General features: G+C 41.3%; 1 protein-coding gene across 1 annotated transcript in view; it reads right to left on the minus strand.

Moving 5' to 3' along the window:
- The window catches only part of CDH23 (cadherin related 23), a 620,897-nt gene that overhangs the window by 499,827 nt on the left and 100,519 nt on the right, over positions 1-20,551 (minus strand). The gene's annotated exons all lie outside the window — the stretch shown is intronic.

Here is a 20,551-nt window from a genome sequence, read left to right on the forward strand (position 1 = left end):
TCCTTCCTTCCTTCCTTCCTTCCTTCCTTCCTTCCTTCCTTCCTTCCTCCTTCCATTTCTTCATTCCTTCCTTTAGATTGGGTCTCCCCATTTCATCCAAGCTGAAAGTAAAAGAGTTACTCATGGGCCCAATCCCACTACTAATGAGCATGATACTTTTGACCTGATGTATTTCTGAGCTCAGCTAGTTTGCCCTTCCTTAAGCCACCTGGTGCCCTTTATTTTCAGGGGTTCACCATGTTGATGTTGAAATGAGTGGAAGCTTCCAATGGAATGAGCATGGCTTAGTGCAGCTCAAACTTGCATGTTCCAGAGATCTGCCAGCTTCACCCTCCCCCATGGCTAGGATCACAGACACAGGCCATCACTCCCAGCTATCCATCCCTATAAGTCTTGTTTATTTACTTCAGTGAACCATTTCAAGCCTTTTAGCATGTAAAGAGTTTAAAATTTCAGTAAATAATTATCTAACTATTAATATAAATATATTTCTCTTTCTCACCTCCTATCTAAATTAAGCTTAACAAAGGGGAACACTATAGAAGGTGGGGATCCCATTAATGATCCCAGTTTGTGGTTGCTATCAGAAGGTAGAGACCTGCTTCATTACTATCATTTTACTAACTAAACTATGTAAGTCCAACCACCATGTCTTCTTCCTCTCCCAACCGTAAGATGGACTTAGAAGGTCCAGGTTTCCCTTATGGAGTGAGAGATGGCCTCTCCATGGCTCTGGGCATCCAGTTCCTCTAGACAACATGTTCAAGTCAGAAACTATTGCCAGGATGACGCTGAGGACCTGGCACTAGATTGTGACTCAAATCATTTGAAAGCTCTGAACTTCAATTTCCTCATACATAAAATGTAACTAACATTTATATAGCCTGCTTCTTAGCATTGTCAAAACAGAACTTTGTTTTCCCCTTCAGATACAGCATAGAGTGATGGAAAAGGCATGGAAATTGGGTCTTGGAGACTTGGGTGAAACTATCAATCTCATTATCTCATAAGACAATGATCTTATGTATGGTTTCAGTGGAAACTAGGAAGACTTCCCTCAACTGATGATGAGTGAAGTAGAACCAGGAGAACACTTTCTATAATGTCAACAACATTATAAAGAAAAAGATCTTTGAAAGACTTTAGAATTCTAACCATTGCAATGGCAAATTGTAATGCCAGAATACCAGTGATGAATTCCATCTTGAAGGAGGTTTTAGTCCTACCTCCTACCAGAAAGAGGGTGGACTTAAAAAGTCAAATGAAACATGCATTCTTGGACATGGCCAGTATGGATATTTGTTTTGTTTAAATAAGCACAATTGTTGTGATGGTTTTCTATTTTCATTGTTCAATGGATGGAGGGGGAGAAAGGGAGGAGAAATTAAATGCTTATTAATTGGAAAAATAATAAAATAAAATTTTGGAAAAAAAAAGAAATGGGTCAGGGTGACTAGGTGGCATAGTGAATAGAGCACCAGCCCTCGAGTCAGGAGAACCTGAGTTCAAATCCTGCCTCAGACACTTAACACTTACTAGTTGTGTGACCTTGGGCAATTGCCCTGCTTAACTTACTTAACCCCAATTGCCCTGCCTTCCCCCTCCAAAAAAAGAAAGCAAAAAGAATGATAAAAATATCTAAAGAAAAAAGAAATGGGTGAAGATTTTTCACTTATGTTTACCTTTGGGCAAGTCATTGCATCTCACTAAGCCTATGTTTTCATATCTGTAAAATGGGTATACTGCAACTTATACTATCTATGAACTGTTGTGAGAAAAGTTATTTGTAAACCTTAAAGTTCTATATCATTCAGCTATTATCATGAAGTTTCTCAATAGAGTGCACCCAGCAAAAAAAGGATTTAAATGGTAGGCAGAAGATGAAATGGATGAGTCTTTTTCCTGTGAACAAAGAGCTTAACATTGGGAAAAGGATGACTTCTGTAGATCAAAGCAGAAACTTCCACCCCAGGGGTGAGGAACCTGTGGCCTCAAGGTCACATATCACCTTCTAGGTCCTCAAGTGTGGTCCTTTGAATGAATCCAAGCTCCACAGAACAAATTCCCTTAATAAAAGGATTTGTTTTGTAAAACTTAAACTCAATCAAAAGACTGTACCTAAGGACCTAGAAAGTCACACCCTGTCCCAGCCATTTTTAACTGTGATTCATAAAATCTCAAAGTTCAAAGTGACCTCAAAACCAGATGACAAACCTATATCTGAACAAAAATTCCTTCTACAACACATCTCCTAAAATGTCATGTGGTCACTTGATCATCTATTCTTTGCTTGATGGCTTCCAATGAGAGGGAATCCAGAACTTCTGGAATCAGTCTTTTCTACTTCTGGATAATCCCTAAAGGTTAGAAAATTTTCCTGATAACAAGTTTATGTCTACCTCTTTATAACCCTATTCCCACCCTCACTCCCCACCTCTATCCCCCACCACCATGCTTCTGGTTAGGCGTTTTGGGATCAAGTAGAATAAATTCAATCCCTCTTCTACACTATAATCATTTAAATACTTGAAGAAAGTTATCATGTCCCACTCCAATCTCCCCTCTTCCCCAAGTTAAACATCCTAGTTCCTTCAACCAGTCATCACCATCCTGGTTGACATTTTATGAACACTCTTCGGAAAGTTAATCAATATCCTTCCTAAAATATAGTGCTAAGAACTATACAAAATACTTCAGATATAGACAGATAACAGAGAGTTCAGGGTATAGATCACATACATCCCTGGTCCTGGATACTATTCCCCTCTTCATGTAACCTAAGAATACATTAACTTTCTTGGCTGTCATATTAAAGTAGCAGTCCATTAAAACCTCTAGAAAATTTTTTTTACAAGGCAATCAGAGTTGACTTGTCCAGGGTGACACAACTAGTCAAGTGTCTAAGGCCAGACTTGAATTCAGATCCTCCCAACTCCAGGGCTGGTTCTCTATCTAGTGCACTACCTAGTTGCCCCTTGAACTTTTTTCTTTTAAAAAAATTTTGATATCTTTTGTTTTTATTTGTCTAGATTTGTACTGTATCCCTTCCTCTTCCCAAGAGTTATCCCTTATAAAAGAGATTTTTTAAAAAGATAGAGGAAAAAATGTACCCAAACCAATCAATACATAAAAAAAAATCTGAAATTAGATGCAATGTTTCATAATTGCCAACTCTCCCCTTTTGCAAGAGAGGAAGTTGTCTTCTTTGGGGCCACATTTGTTCTTCACAATTTTGCAACATTAGTTGCAAAACAGTGTTTTGATGTCATTGTTCTTTCCATTCACAATGTTGTAATCATCATCTATATTGTTTTCCTGGTTTGACTAATTCACTTTGCATCAGTTCACATAAGTTTTTCCTTGCTTCTCTGAATTCATCATGCTGCTTCCCTGAGGTTTTTTAAGTAAGCCATTATGCTGTCAGCAAATAGGGAAATTTTTTTCTCTACTTTGTCTATATTTTTTCCTTTAATTTCCTTCTGTTGTCTTACCATTATTGTTAGCATTTCTGGAACTAAAATAATGGGGGGGGGGAGGCATCCTTGTTTTATTCTTCTATTTATTGGAAAGACTTCTAATGTTTCCCCATTGAATGTAATGCTTATTTTTAAAATTTTAAGTAGACAATTTTTATAATACTTTATCACTTCCTCACCAGCAGCAATTCTTACTTTGGAGAAATCCCCCAATCCCTCTTGCTATCTTCCTCTTATATGCACACCCAGTATGTAGTAAGCACTAAATAAATGCTTTATCTATATTTTTAAAGACACCTCTATGTTTATTTTGTAGGGTTTTTTAAATGCATAAATGAGTGTTGTAATCCATCAAAGTACTTTTCTGCATCTACTGAGATAATCGTATGATTTTAGATATTTTTGTTTTTAATGCTTATTGCTTTCCTAAGGTTGAACCATCTTATATTTTTTGTATCACTCTAAGTTGGTCATAACGAATACCTTGGGAAATTGCTCCAGCTAGATTTTGTTTTATTTAAATTTTTTTGAATCAATATTCACTAATGATATTGGTCTATAGATCTCCTTTGCTTTATCCTTCCTGGATTTAGGTATTAGGAGGATATTCATCTCATAAAAAAGAGTTTGGTAGGATGCTTTATTTCTCAGTCTTTGAGAATCATTTGTGTACTATTAGTATGGATTGCTCTCTTAAAGTTTGACAGAATTCTCCCGTAAGTCCATCAGGACCAGGAGTCTCCCCAACCCCAAACCCCTGATACTTTGGTAATTCCTTTAGACCTGCTTCTATTTCCTTTTCTGAGATTGGATTAGTTAGGATTTCTATTTAATATTCTGCTACTTTGAGTATTTTATATATTAGGAGGTAACTCTATATTTATCTTGTGTTCTCAGTTTTGTTGGCATATTACTCTGCATAGTAGGTTTTGATATTTCTTTTTATTTCCTCTGGTTTTGTTATACTTTTACCTTGTTCATTTTTTATTTCATTGATTTGATTTTTCTCTTTTTTAATCATGCTAAGTAAATCTTTTTTAGAACCAGCAGTGAGGCTTTGTGGAATGACCAGAGGGACCTAATCCAGAATAACCTGAAATGAGGACTCATTAGAAGGCAATTAGATATTTGCCAGGGAATTTTGTAGGATAAAGCCTACATTAATTGTGTTAGGTTTGAGCCCATTCTCCTCAGAAATCAAAGTTGCATAGTGGAGACTTTGATGTCCAATGATTGGGGAAGGAACATTTGTACTTGTCTTCTTGATATATCTTCTCTGTAATTATTCCTTTGTAAAAGTTAATTGATTAAATGGATTGGGACCCTAATCACTGGAAGCTAACAGTAGGGGAACACAATAGAATGGGGATTTGATCTAATAAAATTAGAAAGACAATCCATATCTTCTTGTAACACAGTTAATTTTTTAATGAATTTGGACATTATGACATTTGTCCAAATTCATTTGGAGCTTATAATTTTAATACTGATACTGGCTTAAAATCTATTGTTCCTCTCAGGATAGTATAATTTCCTTTTTTAGCTCTGTTTACATTGTGAATTTTTGTTTTTGCCTTGTTTCATAGCATGATTGTAACTTTTGATTTTTTTATTCATCTGATGCACAGCAAAATTTTCTTCCAGCCTCTAATTTTTATTCTTTGTATGTCTTTGATTTTTAGATGCATTTCTTCTAAGTAACAGATTGTGGACTTTAAAAAAAATTCTAATCTGTTACTATTTCATTGAACTATTTAATCAATTCACATTTAAAGTTGTGAGAGTTATATTCATGTTTTCCTCTATTTCTACCTCTAGACCTAGCAACTATGAGCGGAAGTTACAAAGGGGAAAATGTAGTTGTGGTATAAGGAAAAACTTCCTCCAAATTAGAGCTGTCTAAAACTAGAATGGACTGACCCAGTAAGAAGTAGTTCCCACTCATTAGAAGTATTTAAGAAAAACTTGCCAGATACGAAAGGATTCATACTCAGTCATGGATTGGACTAGGTGACTTCTAATTTCTTTTCCAACTGTGAGATCCTGTATTTCTATGGAGATGAAGTGAATAAAATTATCATAAAGTTAATAAATTATTAGCTACTCTGCTTTGATGAGAGGGTGATAGAGACAGAGATACAGGGAGCTCCGTCAAATATTCAAATAATTGAACTTCATCTTGACCACTTTCCAAGGACTGATTTATTTCCTCTTTCAGTCCAAGTGGCCTGGATTGGTGTGTATATTGCTTCTGTTTTGACCTCCATTGATGTTTATGTAAATGTTCACCTCTGTAGTTCCCCACTCTGATTCCTAGATTTCCTTGAGTTCAACTTTTTAATATAAAAATGTTATCCTAAATACATTTCCTAGTTCTAATAAATAACACATAAATAAAATTCTTAAAATAAGGCATACTCCTTCAGAGCCAGATTTTCTTCAAAGATATCAGTCTACCAAGTGAGGACAAATTTGCCTTCTCTCATTGGGATCCCTAGAATTCATCTTGCTTGTTATCCGTAACTTGCGAATTTGTACTTAGGGGCATGAATTTAACTACCAGCACTTTTCTTATATTTGTCTCCTGTCCATTTCTGGGCACAGACATATATGTGTGCCTAACATATATAATATTATGTACATATATATTACAAATAGATAGACAGACAGGTAGCTAGATAGGGCAAACGTTTATTAAGTACTTACTATGGGCCAGGCACTGTGCAAATTGCTGGGGATAAAAACAAAAGCAAACAAGTCTCTAACCTCAAGGAGCCTACATTCTGATGGTAGAATACATAAAGGAGAGATAGAAATCGGGGTGGGGAAGTTACGGTTGGAGATGTCTAGAAAGTGCAAGGGAAGCCTGAAACCAAGCAAGACAAGGTCAAAGCTCGACTATCAGGGTGATTCCAGGAGTGAAGGCCCATCCTGAGGGATTGTTGTATTATTCTTGCTACACTGCAGCCATGGTAGTTGCTATCTATTTCAGTGGCCCTCCTTAAGCAGTTTTCTTTTTTCTGCCTTCCCATTCAGTTTAGAACCCCTTTGAATAGACCACCAGCTTTTGTTAGGTGTACTCCATCCCTGGCCAGGAGTTTATCATCACTGTCTTTTAAATTATGATTCAGAAGCCCAGATTAATTCAATAAACAAATCTATAGCCAAATGCCATCATCTTCACCAGCGATTCCTTTCCTGAATCTGCCTTTCTTTTCTGAAGCCCCTGCTTTCTGTTGGCAGAAAACGGTGGCTGGGACCTTCATTTCTTAATTCTTTCATTCCTTAAAGACCTGTGGGTCTTCATTTCTTGCCCAATACTTCATTATCTTTATCAATTCTTTCTAAATTCCTTCTGGCCATATAATTTGTGCTCACATGAATCGCCAAAAGTGGGCAGAAATCATCTGATTTGACACATCTTAGGATATTTCTGTTGGATTCTGGATACATGCCCTGGAAAGACAGCAGACTTCTCTCCTGTAGTCATCAGGCTGAAAAATAGCTTCCTCAGTACCATGAACAAGGAGTTGCCAACTCCTCATCTTTTTTCCCTCCATTGTTCACCTGACAGCTCTCATGGATGCGCATCATCATTTCTTGGAGGATTAGAAGCCACTGCTCCTTCTTCAACCTCCTCCATTCTGCGAAGAGTCTTGTATCTGTTTCACAGCTCTAGTAATCCTTCTTCCTTTTCTCCCCTGTGAGGTTCTTCTCTGCTCCATTACTCATACCTCCATAGAGTCTGTCCCTCTATCTGGAACCCAGAGCAAAGAGACTTTCTTAAGCTTCCTATGCTTTGGCCTCTCTAAATCCTCTGCTACACATCTGGGGAGGATGAATTGGAAGATGCCGTCCTCTATTCCTGCTGGGCAGGGGCAGGAGTTGGGTAGATCAGCTCTGCCAGACTCTAAGAAGCTGGCCCCCAAACATCACCCTACCAAGTCTGGCACCTCCCAGAGGTGCAGAAGTTTGGGGTGTTTTGGCCAGCAAACCTTGAACAACCATACACTGACCTCAAAAAATCAGCCTGCATCAGATGCGAAGCCTAACTCCCAAACAGCCTCCTGCCTCCAGTGACCTTCTCCTCTTCCCTAAATGTCAAACCAGATTCGAAACCTGCTTCAGGCTCCCACAGACCTTAAGACACCATTGTACCTGTCTCCTCATTTCTAGTGCAAGGCTTTTTGCAGATTCTACTGCAGGCTCTTTGGAGTGGTTCCATTTAGTTGCCGCTGCCTCCTTACAGCTGCCCAAGAGGAAAGGTGGCATGGTACCAAGGGGGATTTGATGACCTCCCTCCCTGCCAGAGTCTGAGTGAATGCTTAAAGGAGAAGAGATATGCCCATCTCTCAAAGTACCTGCTAACGGTGGCCAGGTACCTAAGTCCTATCTCCAAGACATTTTCAGTATTTCAAGGAACAGTGTCTCTGAAGCATCCATCTGAAGAAGAGTCAGCAGAGATGATGGGGACTAGCTTATGTGGCTCCCTGCTAGCAGTACTTGAGGGAGTGGGACTGGGAGTAGGGTGGGGGGAAATAGACTCACTCATTGAACACTCTGGTATAAAGGAAAGTCCTGAATTCAGAGCTGGAGGAACTGGGTTCATATCCAGTACTGCACCCCATGGGAGCCTGAACAAGTCATGTCATCTCCGTGGGTCTCAGTTTCTCCATTTATAAAATGGGTGGCTGAAAAATATATCCTGTAAGGTCCCTTCCCCCCCCCCCATATCTATGCTACTATGACCATAAGCAATGGATCTAGAGTCAGAGGTCCTAGGTTCAACTCTCACCTTTGATACTTATTAGCATTCATAGGTTTCAGTTTCCTCATCTAGAAAATGGGGAGACCGGACTAAACAGTTTCTGAGGTCCCTCCCAGCTGTATATCCATGACCCTCTCACTTTGCAGAAAAGGAGCTCCTACTGATATGAGACTTCAGGTTCAATCTACCCTTACCAACCTATTCACTCTCTCTCCAATAAGTCTGGTAGTCTGGGACAAGAATAGTCTCCTGATTCCTTAGCTGTTCTCTGGGTAGAAATCTCTGGTGAAGAAATTGATCCCACGAAGTGTCAGAATCTTCCTCCCTGTTCCCTCTCTCCCAGCCTCCCGCCCTGTTCTCTATTCTCTCAGACAACAGTTTTTAAAAGCTTTTCCCCTAGGATCCCTAATTGTCTATTGTTTAGTGAGAGGCTGGTATCGACTCCTAAATTCAGAGACCATTTGTTTAAAAGCACTCCAAAAAGCCAAATGTTGCAGAAGAAAGACTAGAAGGGCTGTGCAGAACAGGGAAGGGCTGGACAGGACAAGATCCAGACAGGAGAACTACCTAAAGATTATTTTTTTCCCCCAAAGATTCCTTCCAATTCCTTCTCTGATTCACATCCATGTTTGCTGAATCTTATGCAATCCGTGTCCACATGAAGGATGCCCCCTAATCTCCTCCCTTCCCCTCTACTCTTACCCAGGTTTTCAAGAGCTGGGACTCAGGCTTAACTCCCTCAATGTAATGGCTGGATGGGAGCAGGGGGTGGCAGGGGCCACCATATAAACTAAATCATATTCTAAATACACCTGCAGAACTCGCTACTGCTATTTTAGGGAACCCTACTGATGACTTTTAATGCAAATGCCCCTATCCCCCCCCACACCATTTATCAGCTTCACAAAATACAACTATATGACTTTCTAGGTACCTAGGACAACGCTGTGTGCCCAGTCAATAAACAGCTGTTCATCAATCAATCCATCAATCCTTAAGCATCAATTGATCAAATACCATGTGCCGGCACTGTGCTAAAGCATCAGCATTGACTGCTCTGCTCAAGATGCTGACCAGTCTGACCTTGCTGACTGACTAGTCTCTGGGATGGGAAGGAAAATACTGTTAAATGTACAATTCTGGGCTTTAGCAACTATCTCAGCTGGTGTTCCTGTGGTTAGTGGCGTTCAAAAAGATGATTCAGACACGCGCAAAATGACTGCAAAGCAATTATAGAATCTGGCAGCCGGGAGCGACCCTAGAGCTTACCTAATGCAGCCTCTCTCCTCCCCCAGCCCACATTTAACATGTATTCATTCAACCAAAGTGTTCTTAAGTGCCTACTATGTGCACTGCACTAGACCCTGCAGGGACATGACATTTAAATGACCTAGCCTTAGGACGGTGCTGTGGAAAGAAGGTTGAACAACCAGTCCCAGGACTCCCTGCAACTCAAGCACTGCATAGCTTTGGGTCAGTCACAGTTTCTTTGGGCCTCAGTATCTTATTTGTAAAATGAAAGTATTGACCTGGATGGTTTCTCTGGGCCCTCATGGAGCCCTGACGTTAGCACAGGAAAAAGAAAAACAGATTTCTGTACTCTACAATATTATGTAAGTACATTAGGAAGGTATAAGTAAAGTGCTATGGGAGGTTGGGGGATGGACAGGTCAGGGAAGGAAGGAGGGTAGCACTTCAGGGGGGCCTTTGTGGAATGGACAGGAATTCTACAGATGGAGGGATGGAGGGATGATGTTCCAGACACTGGATGAGCAAGGGCAGGAAAATGAAATGGGGGAGAGCGTGTTCAGTGGTCAGCTCAGTTTGGTTGCAACAAAGATGGAAATGATGGGAGAAGAGACCAGGGAGGGAGTAAGAAGCTGTTGTGTGGAGAGATCTCAATCCCAGGCAAGAGTTTGGACTTCCTTTATGCCAGCTTTGTCTGACCTTGGGTAAGCTGGTTCCCCTCTGTGGGCCTCAGTGTTGGATTGGATGATCTCTAATGATACCATGACACCCCAAGGAGGCAATAGGGAGCCAGTGGAGACTTGGGAAGAGGAATGGCATGGCCAGATTGTGCTCTTTTTCTTGGTTTTTCATCTGACCTGTGGATCCTTAACATGGAACATTTTCAGTGTCCAGTATTCCACTGATCTGGATGGAACATATTCTGCAGAACAAAGGACATTTGTTCTATACTTGCTATTCTTATATCTATGCACTTAATACAACCTTTGCTGTTGTTGTTCCATCCTTTCAGGCATGCATGCCTCTTTGTGACCCCATTTTGGTTTTGTTATTTTGGCAAAGATACTGGAGAGGTTTGCTATTTCCTTCTCCAGCTCGTTTTACAGGTGAGGAAACTGAGGCAAATGCGTTAAGTGACTTGCTGAGCATAACACAGCTAGTAAGTGTCTGAGGCCAGATTTGAACTCAGGAAGATGAGTCTTCCTCATTCCAACCCCAGTGGATAGAGATCCACTGTGCCCCCTATCCTTCTCTCAAAGGGTTAACTTTCTTTCGGTCATATAACTAGTCTATGTGAAAGGCAGGACTTGAAACCAAGTTGTTATGACTACAGAGCTGATCCTTTATCCTCAAACCACTCTGCCTCTGAGATCTAGATATATCCAAGAACAGACTGGCAGTATCATTTTACAGAAAAGGATACTGAGTCATACAACAGTTTAACTGAGTTGGCATGGGGTGGTTAGGTGGCGCAGTGAATAGAGCACTGGCCCTGGAGTCAGGAGGACCTGAGTTCAAATTTGGCCTCAGACACTTAACACACACACACACACACACACACACACACACACACACAAACCTAGTCGTGTGACCTCGGGCAAGTCACTTAGCCCCAATTGCCCTATCTTCCCCCCTCCCAAAAAGCAATAAAATAAAATAAAGTGAGTTAGCCATGTATCTCATGAGTTGCAGAGTCCATATTGGATCGGAAGATTTAGGGCTGGAAGGGTCCTAAATGATTATCTTATCCAACCCTCCCATTTTACTGATGAGGAAACCAGGACCCAGATCTCCATTCAGGTCATATGATATATCCTTTTTATTAGAAATTAGGTGCTAAAATTTGAATATATAACACTAAAAATAACAAACTATATACTATGTAAAGTTTCATCAGATAGAGCAATTGGGGTTAAGTGACTTGCCCAAGGTCAAACGGCCTTCTTCTGGAGGAAACATTAGGGTTTTATATACTCCTGATGTTTTATGCCACTGAGTATTCTAAGTATTAACTGAGTTCTCTAAGTATTAAGTGCTGTATCCTTCAAGGGTCCTAGAGGAAGCTAAAGCCAGGAAGCTTTACAGGAAGCTTTGTGTTAAGTGTCTGAGGTCGGATTTGAACTCAGGTCCTCTTGACTCCAGGGCCGGTGCTCTATTCACTGTGCCACCTAGCTGCCCCACCTCTGGACACTCTTATCTGGCTGATCAATGCCCTTCTTAGATGCAATGTCTAGAATTGAGCATAATACCCCAGATGGGATCTGACCAGAGCAGAGTACAGTGGAAACATCACCTCTCTAAATGTCATGTCTCCCTTATTAGAGCTCAAGATTCCCCTCATAGCATTCTTGACTGACAGAACACACCAGTGACTTCTATTAGAGTTTACGAAAGCTCGATCTTTTTTCAGAAGAATTCTGCCTGCCCACTCCTCTCCCATCCTGAACTTGTTTTTTTAGATCCTGCACCCAAAGTAATATCAAAACTTTAAGTAACTATGAAAACTAAGTCAAAAGCTACCTCTCTCAAAATCTGCACCAATACATCTCCTTGATACCCTGCTGCTGGGCTCAGTGTCCTTATCAGGAATTAAATCCTTCATCCTATAAAGACTAAGTGAAAAATTAATTTTTGGTTAAAGTCTAATTGTGTCTCCCTAAGCAAAGAGCTCTGGATTTCTTTCCAGAATTCAATAATAATGACTAAAATGTATGTAGGATTTTTTTTAGAGATTTGAAAAGTGCTTTAACAAGTCCAAAGTGAAAGAATTGATAGAGTCTGGATGCAAATCCAAGCATACTTTAAAAAGAAAACTTTACTTTTCATGGGTTTTCTTTTTGGGGGGGGGGCCTCTGTGATATTGTAACTTCCTTGGATGGTGGAGTGGAAAAATGGCTAAACTTAGAGCCGGGAGACAATGGGGTTTGAGTCCCAATTCAATCATTTTAGCCATTAGTCTCCTTATGGTCACTTCTGTGCCTCAACTTCCCCATCTGTAAATGTTTTGCATGACCACACATGTATAACCTATCTTAAATTGTTTGCCTTCTGAATGGGGATGTGATGGGAAGGAGAGAATTTGGAACTCAAAATTTAAACAAAAGTTAAAAATTGTTTTTACATGTAACTGGCAAAAAACAGGGGCCTCTCTAGTGACTTAATAAAAGCTTAAACAAAAACAGACAAAAGTGTGGCCTCTGCTAGCCCCAGATACTCCAACGCAGTTGATGGTGTAACACCAAGGAGACACTCTGACCACTGGGTCTTCTCTGATTTCTGGACCCGCAGGCCTATACCAAGATATTATAACCTTTAAGTCTCCACAAAAGAAGAGAAGTGAGGCAAGGGGGCGGGGGGGTGGTGGTTATTGTAGGTGCTTTTCAGGCCAAAGATCTCCAGGCTCATCCTTTTGGCTCTTCTATTACCAAATAATTGAGCCAGTAATTTCTCATCCTGTTCTCCACTTGCTATCATTCCAGTCTCAACCTTCTCTATGGAGCCTCAAACACAAAACCATAGTGTGGAATTTATTTGTGTACTTAGGAAAATAAATTAGGATTGGGGAATGGGTAACGGCAGCCAATTTGACCCCAAATCCAACTGTATCAGAAGATAATCTACAACTCTCCTGAAGGGACAGAGGGAGGGAACGGAATGCCAGTAAGACACTAGAAATGAGGTACCAGCATCATCAGTTATTGATGATATATAACCTCTGTATACATTGGTGAGTGTGGGGGTGGGGGTAGAGAGGGGAGATTCAATCCATTCAATTCAATAAACATTTATGGAGTGCCTACTGTTTCAGGAACTGTGCTAGGCACAAGGGATATAAAAACAAAATGGAAACAATCCCTGTCCTCAAAGAGCTTACATTCTACTTAGGGATGAAACTTCATATATACAGAGACCAGCATAAATGGTGAAGGGAGAGGAAACAGTATATCCCAGGCATGTCCCATAGCTACTCCAAAAAAGATCAAGAGAGAATAGCAGACCAGTCATGGAAACTGGGGAGAAACCACAGGGAATTGTTTTTGCAGCCCGAGTTCAGATTTAACCCATGAGTGAGTAACCAGGGCATAGGCTGCAACCAGGAGTGGGTTTGCAATTCTGTATCTCAGGACAGAATCATGAATTCAGCCCACAGACCTAAGGAACAGCTGAGGCTATGAACTTTGAACCAGGGGTACACATACAGGTATGTTGCTCTGAACCTACAGAACTTCCTAGCTAGCTTATAGGTGCCAAGCCAGCAATTGTCTACTGGACTCCAACCAGGAGCTAGCCTGAAGTTGTGTTTGCTCAGACCCAAATTGGGGTGAGTGATCCGCAAAGCTCAGATTAGGAGGGCAATGATCAGATTGTGCCCCAGATCAGCCTGTTAAAAATGTAAAGCTTCCTGGCCTTAGCCACCTCTAGGACCCTTGAAGAATACAGCACTTAATACTTGGAGAACTCAATGGCAAAACCAAAATAAAACATCAGGACTATATAAAGCCCTAACATTTTCTCCAGAAGTATGCAGACCCTAACTATAACATGAAGTTCCAATTGGGGGATGGAGAATAGCAAATAGGATAGGTAGACTGGAATATAGAGTATGTGTGAGAGAGAAATATGAAAACAGTCTAAAATAAGTTGTAGACAGATAGTAAAGGGCTTTAAATGCCAGGCAGAGAATTTTGTATTTCATACTGAGGGCAATAGAGAGCCATTGAAGATTCTTGAGTGAGAGAGTGTACTTTAGAAATATCTTTAGGAATATAATTTGGTATTTGTTGGAAAATAAGTTTGGTCAGAGAGAAAAAGGAAACAGGGAGACCAATTAGGAGGCTATTTCAATAGTCCAAGTGAGAGATGATGAAAGTTTGAATAGAGTTCTACTTATATGAATGGAGAGAAAAGGAATGGATGTGACAGACATGGTGGGCATAAAACTGATCTTGGCGATTGATCGGCATCTGTCAAAACAGAAGCACAGCAGGGACCATTTGAACTTGATACTATCTTCTCTCTTTCAATTCCTTGATTTCCTTCGATATCCCACTAATCCCTTTCTAAATCCCAATCCAGGGTTGCTACAACCATCTGCCTTCCGTCCTCTTACTTTCCTACTGCTGAATGCTGCAATAGGGTCACACAACCCTGTTGACTGGGTCCATGATGAGTTTATGTCACCCAGTCTCATCATGGCTGCATACCAGTTCATATAGTCTTCTGTGATTCTCTATTGTAATGTTCGCCTCCAAATTTGTTCTAAACCTTCTCCTCTTTCATAGCTAACCAATCAATCAAGCAATAACTCAGTATTTACCAAGTGTCTACTATGTGCCACTATGGCACTAAGGAGACTGGGGATACAGAAAGGCAAAAGACAGTCCCCATCCACGAGGAAGCTCAATGGGGAAAACAACATGCAAACAAAGAGAAAACACCATCTCCCCTTTCCTTCTCAGCAGAGAATTTCTCCTAATATTTTAGCAAAAACAAAACCCCCAAAACTCCCTCTTTTTCCCAGTTCTGCACCTCAAGTTCCCTCAATATCATCTTCCAATCTCTCCAGTAAAATAAAGCACTAGCTTTTGCAGGCAGAGGCCCTGAGTTCTGATGTTCACTTGGGCAAGACGCTATTTCTTTGGCCTCAGTTCTCCCATCTATAGAATGTGTGGGTTGAACTGGATGATCTGTAAGCTCTATATCTTATGATCTCAAGTTTCCAACAGTCTTCTTTTGTACATGAAGTTATCGATAACTTCCAGTGATAAATACTGAGCTTCTGAATTCATCAGCAGAAGACAGGTAAAGTAAAAGGTTAGAGTTGAATATGTATGTGAATTTACTGAATAAGTAAGGGCTCCCATTCTAATCATAAGGCAATGAGTATCTATGCGTGTCTATACATGCAAGTATGTATTACTCATTAAACCAAAATAATCAAAGGTTTAGAGAAGCAGTGGCGGATAAGGGGGGACAGGGGAGACAGAACAGACTTTGGTGTCAAGGATGACCAGAGCTCAAGCCCACCCCAACCCCCTTTTGATATATACTGGCTCTATGAGTGCAATTGTATTCCTTCACAGATGTTCCCTGAACCGATGAAACCATAAGTCTGGACAAACAAACAAAAACTGTTTGAAAGAATCTTATGAGAGCCGCAGAACTGTAGAACTGGAAGGAATTGTAGGAATCATCATTTTACACGTCAGGAAACTGAGGGTCAGAAGTCAACTTGCTCATGGTCTCTAGTGGCAGAACCAGGTTTACAGAAACATCCTTGTCTAAAAGAAAGAAAAAAAATTGAGTGGAGAGTCAGGAGGCTCTTCCCCAGCTACCAGCGTCACCCAGGACAAGTCGCTCCTCTTTCTCTGAGTCTCCATTCTTCCTTATGAAATGAAAGCATTGGATTATTTGTTCCTGAAGGTCTCTTTCCTCTCTAAGAGTCTGTGACAAGAACGTAGGCATCCTGACTTCCAGCCCAATGTTCTTTCCACAGTACCACAAGGGTGCCATAATCTAGGCATGAAACCACAGTATTAACTGCTCTGTGACCACCAGTCCCCAAACTCCTGGCTTCTTTCTGAACTTTCTGTCCCCACAAAGCTGCCCACCTTATGCCACACTAGGGGACAGCTGCTCATCTCCTGTTGTCCACAGATGAGCCAGTCCTCCTCCCCTAACTCCTTCACCTCCCCACCCCCACCCCACCCACTCTTAGCCCACCTCCTGAAACACACCCAAGGATGGCAACAGGACTGGGTGTGCATCGTCAGTGACTAATGATGCTGGTGCGTTGTTTTCTCGTGTCTCACTGGCATGCAGGATGACAGACCTTGGGAGCCTGGGCATTAATACTGAAGATTTATAGTCAAATCTGTCATGGATGAAGGAGCTTCCCCCAAACTCGGCTCGGCCTGAAGGTCGCTTTTCCCAGGTGATAAGTGCAAAGAGATGTCCTCACTCACCCTTTCGATCCCTCCCTCAAGCCAGAGCACAGGGTACATCCAAGGAATGAGAAAAAGAGAGAAGGAAATAAGAAATTCCCTCTTGCTTGGTCACAGGCTCTATTTCCTCTGGGTTATAAGTAACCCTTGTGGTTCACACTGCATTTCAAGTATATTGAAAGAAAATGAGATAAATAAGTTCTATTTAGTGCTTGGGGTGAAGGGAGACAGCATGGAGACAGTGGTGGCAGAACTGAGGATTGGGCAAGAAAATCTTGGACCAGATATTGTAACTTCCTTGGATGGTGGAGTGGAAAGATGGCTAAACTTAAGAGCCAGGAGACAATGGGGTTTGAGTCCCAACTCAATCATTTTAGCCATTAGTCTCCTTATGGTCACTTCTGTGCCTCAACTTCCCCATCTGTAAAATGGAGATGGTACTTGCTGGGTTGATGGGAGGAAAGCCTTCTATAAGTATGAGTATCTAACTATCATAATTGTAGAAGACCATGGGTTCTTTATCTTCTTAGTGTTGTGGAACCCTTTGGTCTGGTGAAATCTATGGGTCCCGTCTCATAATCATGTTATTAAATACATAAAATACCTAAGATTAGTTATCAAAATAATAAAAGCAAAAAAAACCCACCTCCCACCAAGTCCACAGACCTCAAGTCAAGAAGTACCATGGTAAGACGGCTACTGGTTATATTGAGACAGGTAACTTCAGTGAGTGGCTGTTCTTGGTGGGACCGGCTGCCCTGGAGGTCACCCAGATCACTGACCATGCACACAGCATCACACACATCAGTCCTCTTTCTGACTAAGAATCCTGTGAGAGTGGGAGACTGATGGTGCTGGTCCTACTTCCCTTCTTGAAAGTGAGTAGGAAGATGTCAACTTCCAATCCAGCAATCAGCAAACATGGAGGACCTGTTTGTCTTGCATTAGATGCTGAGGGAATATGTAGAATTAATAGGCACAATCCCTGCCTTTACAAATCTTAAAACATAGTGGAAACATATATGGGGTAATGAAAAGTTAAATCACCCTTCATAGGAGGCCTGCACTCTCCCATTCCCCTCCTCTGCTCCCTCCCCAAGTCCTATGAAGAGGGAGCACAACCATGGATTTTCAGAAAGGGCAGTGGGTGAGACAGTTTGAGGGGCAGGCTGCTCCCAGCAGCTGGTAGCCCTCGGCATTGTGAATGAGTGGAGGATGAGGCTGATTTGTGCCAGCATCCTGTGTGCTGGATCCCGGGCACATAAGTGAGCAAGTATATCCATTCCTGGGTTATAGATGAGCTAAATTAGCTGTGACGCTCATTAGCGGCAGCTCCTAATTAGTGAAAATTAATATTGGCTTTGATAAAGATGTTGGACTGGCTCTCCGAGGCAAAGGCATTATCGACCTTGTCAGCTTGTCTAACGACTGGCTAAGTGGCATTGCCAGTGGACCCAGGGCCCTGGAACCTGGTCACTCACAAAGGATCCTTGTAAACCTGTCTGTCTACCCACACTCTGTTTACCTTCCAAAGGGAATACTGAGCTAACTGGGGAAATCTAATAGAGAAACTCCTGAATTAGGAAACAGGATCCCAAAATACCAGTCTTAGCTCTGCCAGTGAATCAAGGCCATGTTGCTAATACCTTCTGAGTCTCCAGTCTCCTTGCCAGTGACTTGTGTAGACAAACTGGGTTATTGCTGTATTTTCAGATCTTTCAGAGCATGGTGTCGCTATTAAACGAAATCAAATGAGAGAATATATGTAAAGTACTTTGAAAATCTTAAATTGCTACATAAGTGCAAACTACTATTACATTTCAAGTGAATTATTACATTTCAGTAAATATGATACAGTGGAAACACTTTGGATTTGGAATGAGGGTTAGAACTAGGTTTCTTCCTCAGCTTTGTCACTTACTTGTAGAATTATAGAACCATGGAATTTCAGAGTTGGAAAGGATCTTAAAGACTGTGTAGCTCAACCCAGTCTCCACAAAATAATCTGCCTCTACAATTTACCTGGTAAGTGGTCAACCAGGCTTTGCCTGAAGACCTCCAATGAGGTTGGAAACCCCCTACTTTCCAAGTGGCTAACTCTAATTATAAAGAAGTTTCCTCTCAAGCCAAGCCTTAATTATCCAGTCAACCTCCAAGGGTTTTGATTCAACAAATATTTATTAAGTCTTTACTGTATACAACACAGGACCAAGCTGTGAGAATGCAAGGACAAAAAAAAAAAAACAGCCTTTGAAATTGCAGAGCTTATTTTCTGCAGGACAAGTCAATTAACCTCTCTGGCTCTCAATTTCTCCATCTGTACAATGAGAGGATGGAGTAAGATGGCCTCCAAAGTCCCTCTCAGCTCTGCCTTCTGATCCTATAATCTGGTACTTCAGCATACCCAGACACTGTCAGAGCTAGTCTACAAGTCAAATTCACCTTGCCAGAGTGGTCCATTTCACCATTCAGTTCAATTGTACAAAAATTCAGTCCAAGGAACAAGTGCAAGGCCATTATCTCTACCCTACTCAACGTGATCCAGTAACTCAACTGAGGTGACTGAGGAGGGAAAAGCCAATGCTTTCCAGTTTCCTCAGTACAATGATTTAGGACCTGAAGGCTTCATCTCCTTTCAAGTGGGAACATTGTACTATTGCTCACCCACAGGCCACAGATCTCTCTCTCCTCACTGCCAAAGGAGAATGTCAAAAGTACGTGGCTTCCCCTCCCTCACCCCTGGTTCTTATTCCCTGGCTAGAGACCCGGAGTCTCAGCCCCAGGACGGCAAGAAGAAGAAATGGATATGTCTATTTTTAATCCAAATAAAGGGAAAGTGTTTGCCACCACCGAGTTTATAAAAATAACAATGCATTATTCGTGCATTAATAACAATAAAGGTGTCAAACTGTCAGATAAGAAGTTAATCTCATTCTGAGCACAATTAAAGACGCTATTATCCTGCCACCTGGGGCCACTTTGGCTTTTACAACACAGCAGGCTTAATAGATAAAGGGGACCTGAGGAGGGACATGAACAAACCATGGGAGTTGTTGGCATTGCCCCTTCCCACCTTCTGTATAACAGCTCCAATAGAGCATCTACCCTAACAATTGCCCCAAAGATGCATTAGTTCCTGCCAATAGGTTGAGCCCTTATTGGCCCACTAACAAGGCAAGCATAAACTTAGCTGCTGTGAATGGTACTATATATCATAATAGGCAAGATGTGCTGGTGAGAGCAGGAGAAACTGGGCACACTGCTTTATACTTGCTATTATATATAATGACAAGTGTCCATGTCAACTGAAGGCTGTAACAGAGGAAGGCAAACAGGGGCCAGATCACAGGGGGCCTTGAATGCCACTATAAAAGCTTATACTTTATTCACTTGAAACCACTGAAGGTTTTTAAGGAGAGGAGTAATGTGAGGAGGGTAATCCTTTAGAAGATTCCTGGGCAGGGGTGTGAATGATACATTGAAAAGAAAATAGTTTGGAGGCAAACAGACCAATCAGGAGTCTGTTGTAATTCTCTAGATGGGACAGCTAGGTTGGTGAGGTGGATAGCTTGGAATCAGGAAGACTCACCTTTCTGAAGTTCAAATCCAATCTCAGACACTTACCAGCTGTGTGGCCCTGGGCTAGTCACTTAACTCTGTTTGCCTTTCTTAGTTTCTTCAAAATGAGCTAGAGAAGGAAATGGCAAACCATGCCAATGTTTTTCCCAAGAAACCCCCAAAATAGGGTCACGAAGAGTTGAATTACTGAAGGACAGAACAATAACATTATTCTCTAGGCCAAAAAAAAAAAAAAACGGACAAGGACCTAAGTAACAGTGGTTTCACTGGGAGTAGAAAGTGTTTTTGTGTGGGAGGGTAGTATGGGGGGAATGAAGTGATTTAGCAGCAGATTGTATTCTGAAAGGAAAATTTCAAAGAAAGCAAATGATGGAGGAATTAATCAATAAACACCAGTTGAATGCTAACTATGTGTGCTAATCCCAGGGGATAGAAAGCAAAAGGGAAACCAGTCCCAGCCCTCAAGGAGTTTGCATTCCAATGGGAGAGTCATCTAGCACCTACCAGAGAAAGCAGAAGAGACCGCAGGCAAGATA

Source organism: Petaurus breviceps, unplaced genomic scaffold (genome assembly GCF_028583685.1).
Source record: "Petaurus breviceps papuanus isolate PSGF00001 unplaced genomic scaffold, PetGlider_PUasm1.0 90825, whole genome shotgun sequence".
Taxonomy (NCBI): Eukaryota; Metazoa; Chordata; class Mammalia; order Diprotodontia; family Petauridae; genus Petaurus; species Petaurus breviceps.